The following is a 7,602-nucleotide window of genomic DNA, read 5'->3' as shown; positions in this document are numbered from 1 at the left end:
TGAGTTGCGGGCAGATAATAAAAAACTATGTTGTGGGGGGCATGACATACCATGTAATGTAAAGGGGGGATGTCCCCCAAGGGTAAAAAGTTTGGGTACACCGCTTGCATCCACCTGCATAGGTGATTTACCTCTACAGCAATCTTCAACTCTGGGTAATCTTACCCAGCTTGTGTTACTCTTCTCCATCTTCTCTGGTATGTTGAGCTCCATCCTGAATCATCGTCTTCTACTGAAGCCTTCATAACCATGATCTGACACCTGCACAGACACGGAACACCAAAAACGGAGAGACAAATGTCAGTTTTTGAAAGCGCAGGGCAGGGATGGTGGTGGGTATTTATTTATCTTATTTATTTCAAGGATTTATTTCCCGCCTTCCTTCCACCGTGGGATTCAAGGACGGTATGATAGCCATGTTGTAGAGGTTTGAGTGTTGGACTGTGACGCTGGAGACCAGGGTTTGAATTCCCAGCTTGGCTATGAAACGCACTGGTGACCTTGGGCGAGTTACACTATCTCCGCTCAGGGGAGCAAAGGCAAAAAAAACCGCATAACTGTGGACGGGAAGAAGAACAAGAAAGGGTTGAAAGGGGAAGAGATAAGGAGGTCAAATTAATATGATAATGACAAAAAGAGGAAAAGTAGAAGAAAAAGAAAAAGGTTGGAAAGGTTATAAAGAAAAAGCAAAAAGCAGTGAAGATGGTTTAGAGAAGATGCGAGGGTATGAGGAAGTGAATCATGAATCATAGAGTTGGAAGAGCCACTAGGCCATCCAGTCCAACCCCCTGCCATGCAGGAAATCCCAATCAAAGCCTCCCTGACAGATGGCCATCCAGCCTCTGCTTGAAGACCTCCAAGGAAGGAGACTCCCACTACACTCCGAGGGAGTTTGTTCCACTGTGGACAGCCCTTACTGTCAGGAAGTTCCTCCTATGTTGAGGTGGAATCTCTTTTCCTGCAGTTTGCTCACTGCTTGGGGTCCTAGTCTCTGGCAGCAGAAAACAAGCTTGTTCCCTCCTCAATACAAATCCTTCAAATATTTGAACAGGGCTATCATATCACTTTAATCTTCTCTTCTCCAGGTTAACATCCCCAGCTCCCTAAGTCGTTCCTCGTAGGGCATTGGTTTCCAGACCTTTCACCATTTTAGTTGCCCTCCTTTGGACAGCTCCTGTTTCTCAATGTCCTTTTTGAATTGTGGTGCCCAGAACTGGACACAATATTCCAGGTGGGGCCTGACCAGCAGAATATAGTGGCACTTGACTTCCCTTGATCTAGACCCTATACTTCTATTGATGCAGCCTAAAATTGCATTGGCCTTGTTAGTAGGAATTATATGAAAGGAGGTATACACAGGTAAGGTGACAGGTAAGAGTAGAGAGATAAGTGGATTAAAAAGGAAGAGAGATAATGAGTGAGGTAGATAAAGAGATAGAAAGATGAGGGGAATAAAGCAAAAGGTTTTGGAAAGTGGAAATGTGAGCAGGATAGAGGGAAGAGAAGGTAAGGAAGAAAAGTAACTGAAAAACCAAAAGTAAAATTTAGAAGAACAAGATAACGTTAGACGTTACAGACACTATCATAATGAACATATTTTTTTAAAAAACTAATATAAGTAGAGAAGGAAGGAAGGGTCAAATGGTGGTTTGCTGGTTTGTTTATTGAAAATTGATCTGCTTGTTTATGTTTTACCTCTCTTGGGGATTTAGAGTGTGAACTCTTGTATATACTGTATGTGAAGTTGAAGCCTTTCATGGCCGGCATCCATATTTTTTTGGTGGGTTTTTCGGGCTATGTATAGGCCATGCTCTAGAAGAGTTGATTCCTGATGTTTCGTCAGCATCTCCGGCTGGCATTCTCTGAAGATGCCAGCCACAGATTAAATTTAATTCCTTTTTAAGGGAGGGGAGTAAGATTATTATTATGTACTGTTTATTATATATTGTATTGGTTTTTGTTTTAATGTGTAAGCCGCTTTGATTGCTATTATAGTAGAAAAGTGGGATACAACTAAAAGTTTTATTATTATTTTAGATGCTGGTGAAACATCAGGAATAAACTCTTCTAGATCTTGTGTGTATACACACACACACACACACACACACACAAAATGAAGGGAAAAATAAAAAAGAAGAAGGAAAGAGGGTTAAAACAATGTAAAACTTGTCAAAGCGACTATCTCGGGTGAAACATAAAGGAGCAAAACGGTGGGGAAAGCCTTTATGAAAAAGAAAATAGAAGAATAACAACCAATGGGCTAAGTAAACACATGTTTACTTACAAACTCTGGACATACAAGGAGGGCAGTCAAAGGAAAAAGTATAGCCAGTATTCATCTGCCGCTCCTAGGCTCTGGAACGACCTGCTGGACGAGATCCATCATATTAGGCCTTTCCTGAATAGACACCCGGCTACTAAAAAGAAAATCAAATTTGTTGACCCTGGTCCTACTACTGCTATTGTGTATTGTTTATATTGTTATTATTTTAAGAATGTTTTAAAATTCTAGCTTGTTTAATTGTATTTTAAGGGAGGGCAGGACTGAGAGTCCTGGGATTGTATATTTTAGTGCATACTTCCCCTAAAGGACAAAGTTCGCAGTTTGGGAGTACTCCTGGATTCGTCTCTACAATTATCATCTCAAGTGGAAGCGACGGCCAGGAATGCTTGGTACCAACTTCAGTTGATATGTCAATTGCATCCCTACCTGGACCAAAAGGACCTTGAAACAGTGGTACACACACTGGTAATCTCTCGTCTTGATTTCTGTAATGCACTGTACATTGGGCTACCCTTGTACCAAGTTTGGAAGCTTCAATTGGTTCAAAATGTGGCAGCCAGATTGGTCACCGGTTCATCCAGGTTTGACCACATAACACCGGTTTTAAAATCTCTTCACTGGCTGCCAATTAGCTTCCGGGCGCAATACAAAGTGTTGGTCATTACCTTTAAAGCCCTACATGGCTTGGGTCCGAGTTACTTGCGGGAACGCCTCTCCTTACATAATCTGCTCCACACTCTCAGAACATCTGGGAAGAATCTATTAGAACATCAACCAACCAGATTTATTTTATTTTATTTATTTATTTAGGTATTTATATCCCGCCCTTCAGCCCTAATGGCTCTCATTATTTGTAATGACTTCCCAAAGAGCTTTCACTGCGGTTGCTCCGAAATTATGGAATAGTCTCCCAGAAGAGATCCATCTTATTGCCTCCTTGGAAGCCTTCAAGAGGGCACTTAAGACGGATCTCTTCCGGTGAGCATAGCCCCTTGACCTCGTGTAAGAAATACTGTTCTACTTTCTGATCACCATGTGATTGCATTGTATTGCTGTATGATGATGAGCTAGTTTTAATGTAATTATTTTTATTGTATTTTATTGATGTGTTCTTGTATGTATTTTATGGGTTGTAATCCCGGCTCGATCCATTCGGGAGAGATGGGAAAATATAAATTATTATTATTATTATTATTATTATTATTATTATTATTATTATTATTTTAATGTTGTAAGCCACCTTGGTTGCATTGCACAGAGGGGTGGGATATAAATAAATTTATTATTATTATTATTATTATTATTATTATTATTACCAGTCTAGAAGCCTTTAAAAAGGCTGTCAAGATGGATCTCTTTCGGCAGGCCTTTCCAGATTAGCCCTTTCAGATGAGGCTCCCCTCACAGACATTGATGGCCCCATTCCCCCAATAAAAAGATACTTGTTGCATCTCAAATTTACCCCTAATTTTAGGAAAAAAAGTATTTAATTTTTTAAAAATGAATTTTAATTTTTACTTAAATTGTTTAATTTTTATTTTTATTGCTTTTTAGCTGTTAATTTTCCTAAATTCCTAAGATTGGGGAGGGCTGGGGTATGGGATTGTTTACAATTGTGAATTTTTATCCTTTATTATATTTTATTGTTTATATTTGTTCTGTAATCCGCCTTGATTCCTTTGGGAAAAGGCGGAATATAAATAAATTATTATTATTATTATTATTATTATAACAATGTGAGTTACGTTGAGACTGTTGCTAATAAGTATAATAATTCTAAATGGTTAAATTGTTAAATGGGATTGTATTGGTGCATGCCATACTGCTAAAGAGGGAAGTGTAATAATAATAATAACAATATAATAATAATAATATGCAATACTGCTAAAGAGAGAATAATAACAATAACAATAATGTCATAAATAATAATAAAGTAATACTGCTAAAGAGGGAAGTGTAATAATAATAAGTGATAGGGCGGTATATAAATAAATCCTATAATAATAATAATAATAATAATAATAATAAAGCAATACTGCTAAATAGGGAAGTGTAATAATAATATAAATAATAATAAATAAAATAATAAAATAATAATATACAATACTGTTAGAGAAGTGTAACAACAACAATATAACAATTAATAATAATAATAATAAAAGACCACAGCCCTGTGAAGGAATCTTGCCAAGGAAACCCTTTAATAGCTTGGCATGAGTGCTAGGGGGCCATGGAGCCGCACAACTGCCATTGCTTTGACATCCCTTCCCTTCATAAGGATACCTTGGCAGCCCCCAGGGAAACCACTGACTGAGAGGGGATGTATGCGGGCCTCCCACTCGCCCTTTCAGGCCAGGTGAGCCTCCTCGGCCTCCGTAGACGCTACTCCTCCGACCGGCAGCGCGCGACGACAGGCAGAGAGAAGGGGAAAAGGGGGCGGAGCCAAAGCCCTACTGGCCGCAGACAGAGACCCTTCTCTTTGCCTGTCGCACCGGCGCAAACCATAGAGAGCGAGAGAGACAGAGCGGACGCGCCTTACTGCACTTGCCCAAAGCCAACAGGCGCCGGAAGTAGGGGGACTCCACTTCCGTTCCCACATAGAGCTAAGAAAACAAAGAGGTGTGTGAGTTTGGGGGTTTTGAGAGGACAGCCCTGGTAGTCCATTTGGACTTTTATTTTATGTTATTTTTGTTGCTGGAAGCCTGTTTAAAATGTTTTTGGCAGAAAGGCGGCCTAAAAATGAAATAAGTCAATGTATGTGTGTATGTCTATGTCTTTCATCTTTGAGATTTCCTGCATGGCAGAATGGGGTTGTGCTGCATGGCCCTTGTGGTCTCTCCCAACTCTATCAGTCCTTAGGTCCAAATCACACTGCAGCATGGAATAACCCAGTTTGACACTGCTTTAAGTGCCCTGGCTCAATGCAAGGGGATTGGGGGAGATGTAGTTTTGTGAGACATTGAGCCAGGGCAGTTAGAACGGTATCAAACTGGATTATTTTCTGCAGTGTGTTCTGGACCCATGATTCCATGAATTAATTAAAAGTGTAATGGTAAAATATCGTTTGGGTTGTTTTCTTTATTATTATTGGAATGAGGGGGGATCCCTTTTGTGTTAGTGTTTACTGTTTCAGTTTACTCTTTTAGTATTTGTGTTTTAACTTTAGTTTTAATTATACATAAGTATATATATATGTGTGTGTGTGTATATATATCTATATATATCTATATATATATATTTTCCATTTCTCTCCCCTCCCCCCCCCCCATCCAAATGTTTCTTAATTTGGTTGTGAATTAGATTAGAATTAGGAATACACTGACAACATTAGATCAGTGTTTTTACTGGTGTATAGGAGGCGTGGGGATACTTGTCCTCACTGGTTTTGTAACCCAATAATGTGGCGCACTGTGAATTGCAATTTAGAATTGTTACCTCTGTATTTGCAAGATTTGATGTTAGGAAGTATATAGACTTGTCCCAAGTATATACATTTGTTTACATTTATTTCATTTTGTAAGTGTGTTTTGTCAGCCTAAAAGGTGTGCTTGAATCATTTAGGATGGAAATGGTGGCATATAGAGAGACTGACTGATAAATAGATCTGGTGTCATTTTATCTGTTTCTGACATTCACTTCTTAATATTGTTACTTAGCCAAAAACAGCATTAACTACATGCAAGGATATGCATGCTCAAAATTCTGCAGCATAGACTCCAGCCATCCAGAGGTTCAAGTGGGATTCGGGAAAGGAAGAGGCACTAGGGACCACAATGCAAACATAAGATGGCTAATGGAGCACACAAGGGAATTCCAAAAGAAAACCAGCATGTGCTTTATAGACTGTAGCAAAGCCCTTGACTGCATAGATCATGAAAGGCTATGGAACGCTCTTAAAGACATGGGAGTGCCAACACATCTGTATTCAGGACAAGAGGGTACTATCAGAACAGAACATGGAGAAACAGGATGGTTCCCAATTGGCAAAGGGCTCAGGCAAGGCTGCATCTTATCACCCTACCTGTTCAACTTCTATGCAGAACATATTGTAAGAAAAGCAAGTTGGACACAGAAGAAGGAGGAGTGAAAATAGGAGGAAGGAATAGCAACAATCTAAGATATGCAGATGACACCATAAAACAAGCAGAAAATCTCACAAACATGGAACATCAACTAAGGAAGATCAAAGAACAAAGTAAAATAATTCCCATACCTGAGATCAAACATTGAAAGAAATAGGGACTGCAGCCAGGAAATCAGAAGAAGGTTAAGAATGGGGAGGGCAGCTATGAAAGAACTAGAAAAGATTCTAAAATGCAAAGATATACAACTGAGCACAAAAGTTAGAATCATGCAAGCCATTGTATTCCCTATTACCATGTATGGATGTGGGAGCTGGACAGTTAAGAAAGAAGATAGGAAGAAAATCTATTCGTTTGAGATAAGGTGCTGAAGAAGAGTGCTGAGGATCTCATGGACAGCCAAAAGGACAAACAAATGGGTCCTAGAGCAGATCAAGCCAGAAACTTTCCTGGAAGCCAAAATGACCAAACTGAGGCTGTATTACTTCAGACACATCATGAAAGAAGGACTCATTGGAAAAGACAATATTGCTAGAAAAGGTGGAGGGAAGTAGGAAAAGAGGAAGGCCACATGCTAGATGGTTGGGCTCTATTAAGGAAGTCATGGGGTTGCAGGAATTAAGGAGGGCAGTAGAGGACAGAGGGTCTTGAAAATGTCTCATCCATAGGGTCGTCGTGAGTCAAGATTGACTTGAGGGCAGTTAACAACAGAGAGACTGATTGATAAATAGATCTGGTGTCATTTTATCTGTTTCTGACATTCAGTTCTTAATATTGTTACTTAGCCAGAAACAGCATTAAGTACATGCAAGGATATGGAAGAACCCTGTTTTTTGTACAAACAATATTTAGGAACGAAACTCCAAAGATTGCTGAATGTGGTAGTGGCCACTGAAGACTGAGTGACTATTGCAGGCAGGTGCTTGTGCAGGATCAGGTGGGACTCCTTTCTCTTCCCCACTGGACCCATTGTTCTCCCAATGCTTGTTAAAATGCTACAGTTTTCCATAGCTAAAGGAGAGAGGTCAAAAAACTGCTATATCAGGCAACATATTCAAAAATGGAGGTGGTGGTGGTGGCTTGATGTGAAAAGAAGAAAAAAAGGGATGTGATACTTTCTTTGCACTGGTTGGTGAGGATCAGGATAAACCCATCCTACTGGATGTGTGCTCTGCACTGACTAGAGAATGAAACATAGCACCTTACAGATGGACATGACCGATTCACTGGAATAGC

General features: G+C 39.7%; 1 protein-coding gene and 1 long non-coding RNA gene across 3 annotated transcripts in view; one reads left to right on the top strand and one right to left on the bottom strand.

Moving 5' to 3' along the window:
• Positions 1-152: 152 nt before the first annotated feature.
• Positions 153-4,862, bottom strand: LOC121924132. Of its 2 annotated transcripts, none has more exons than XR_006102532.1 (3): positions 4,568-4,862; positions 2,285-2,368; positions 153-261 (listed from the first exon to the last, which is right to left on the bottom strand). It is a non-coding gene; the product is annotated as an uncharacterized LOC121924132 (long non-coding RNA). The 2 variants fall into 2 exon arrangements; XR_006102533.1 differs by having other exon boundaries at positions 2,285-2,365.
• A 20-nt stretch (positions 4,863-4,882) lies between these two features.
• Positions 4,883-7,602, top strand: part of AGTPBP1 (ATP/GTP binding carboxypeptidase 1) — a 93,714-nt gene continuing 90,994 nt past the window's right edge. Inside the window, exon 1 of the mRNA XM_042455268.1 lies at positions 4,883-4,903. The gene's annotated coding sequence lies outside the window, so the exon portion shown is untranslated. The remainder of the gene's footprint in view (positions 4,904-7,602) is intronic.

The sequence above is a fragment of the Sceloporus undulatus genome, chromosome 2 (genome assembly GCF_019175285.1).
Source record: "Sceloporus undulatus isolate JIND9_A2432 ecotype Alabama chromosome 2, SceUnd_v1.1, whole genome shotgun sequence".
Taxonomy (NCBI): Eukaryota; Metazoa; Chordata; class Lepidosauria; order Squamata; family Phrynosomatidae; genus Sceloporus; species Sceloporus undulatus.
The sequence above is the reverse complement of the archived record's forward strand: the minus strand, read 5'-3'. Positions and strand labels throughout refer to the sequence as shown.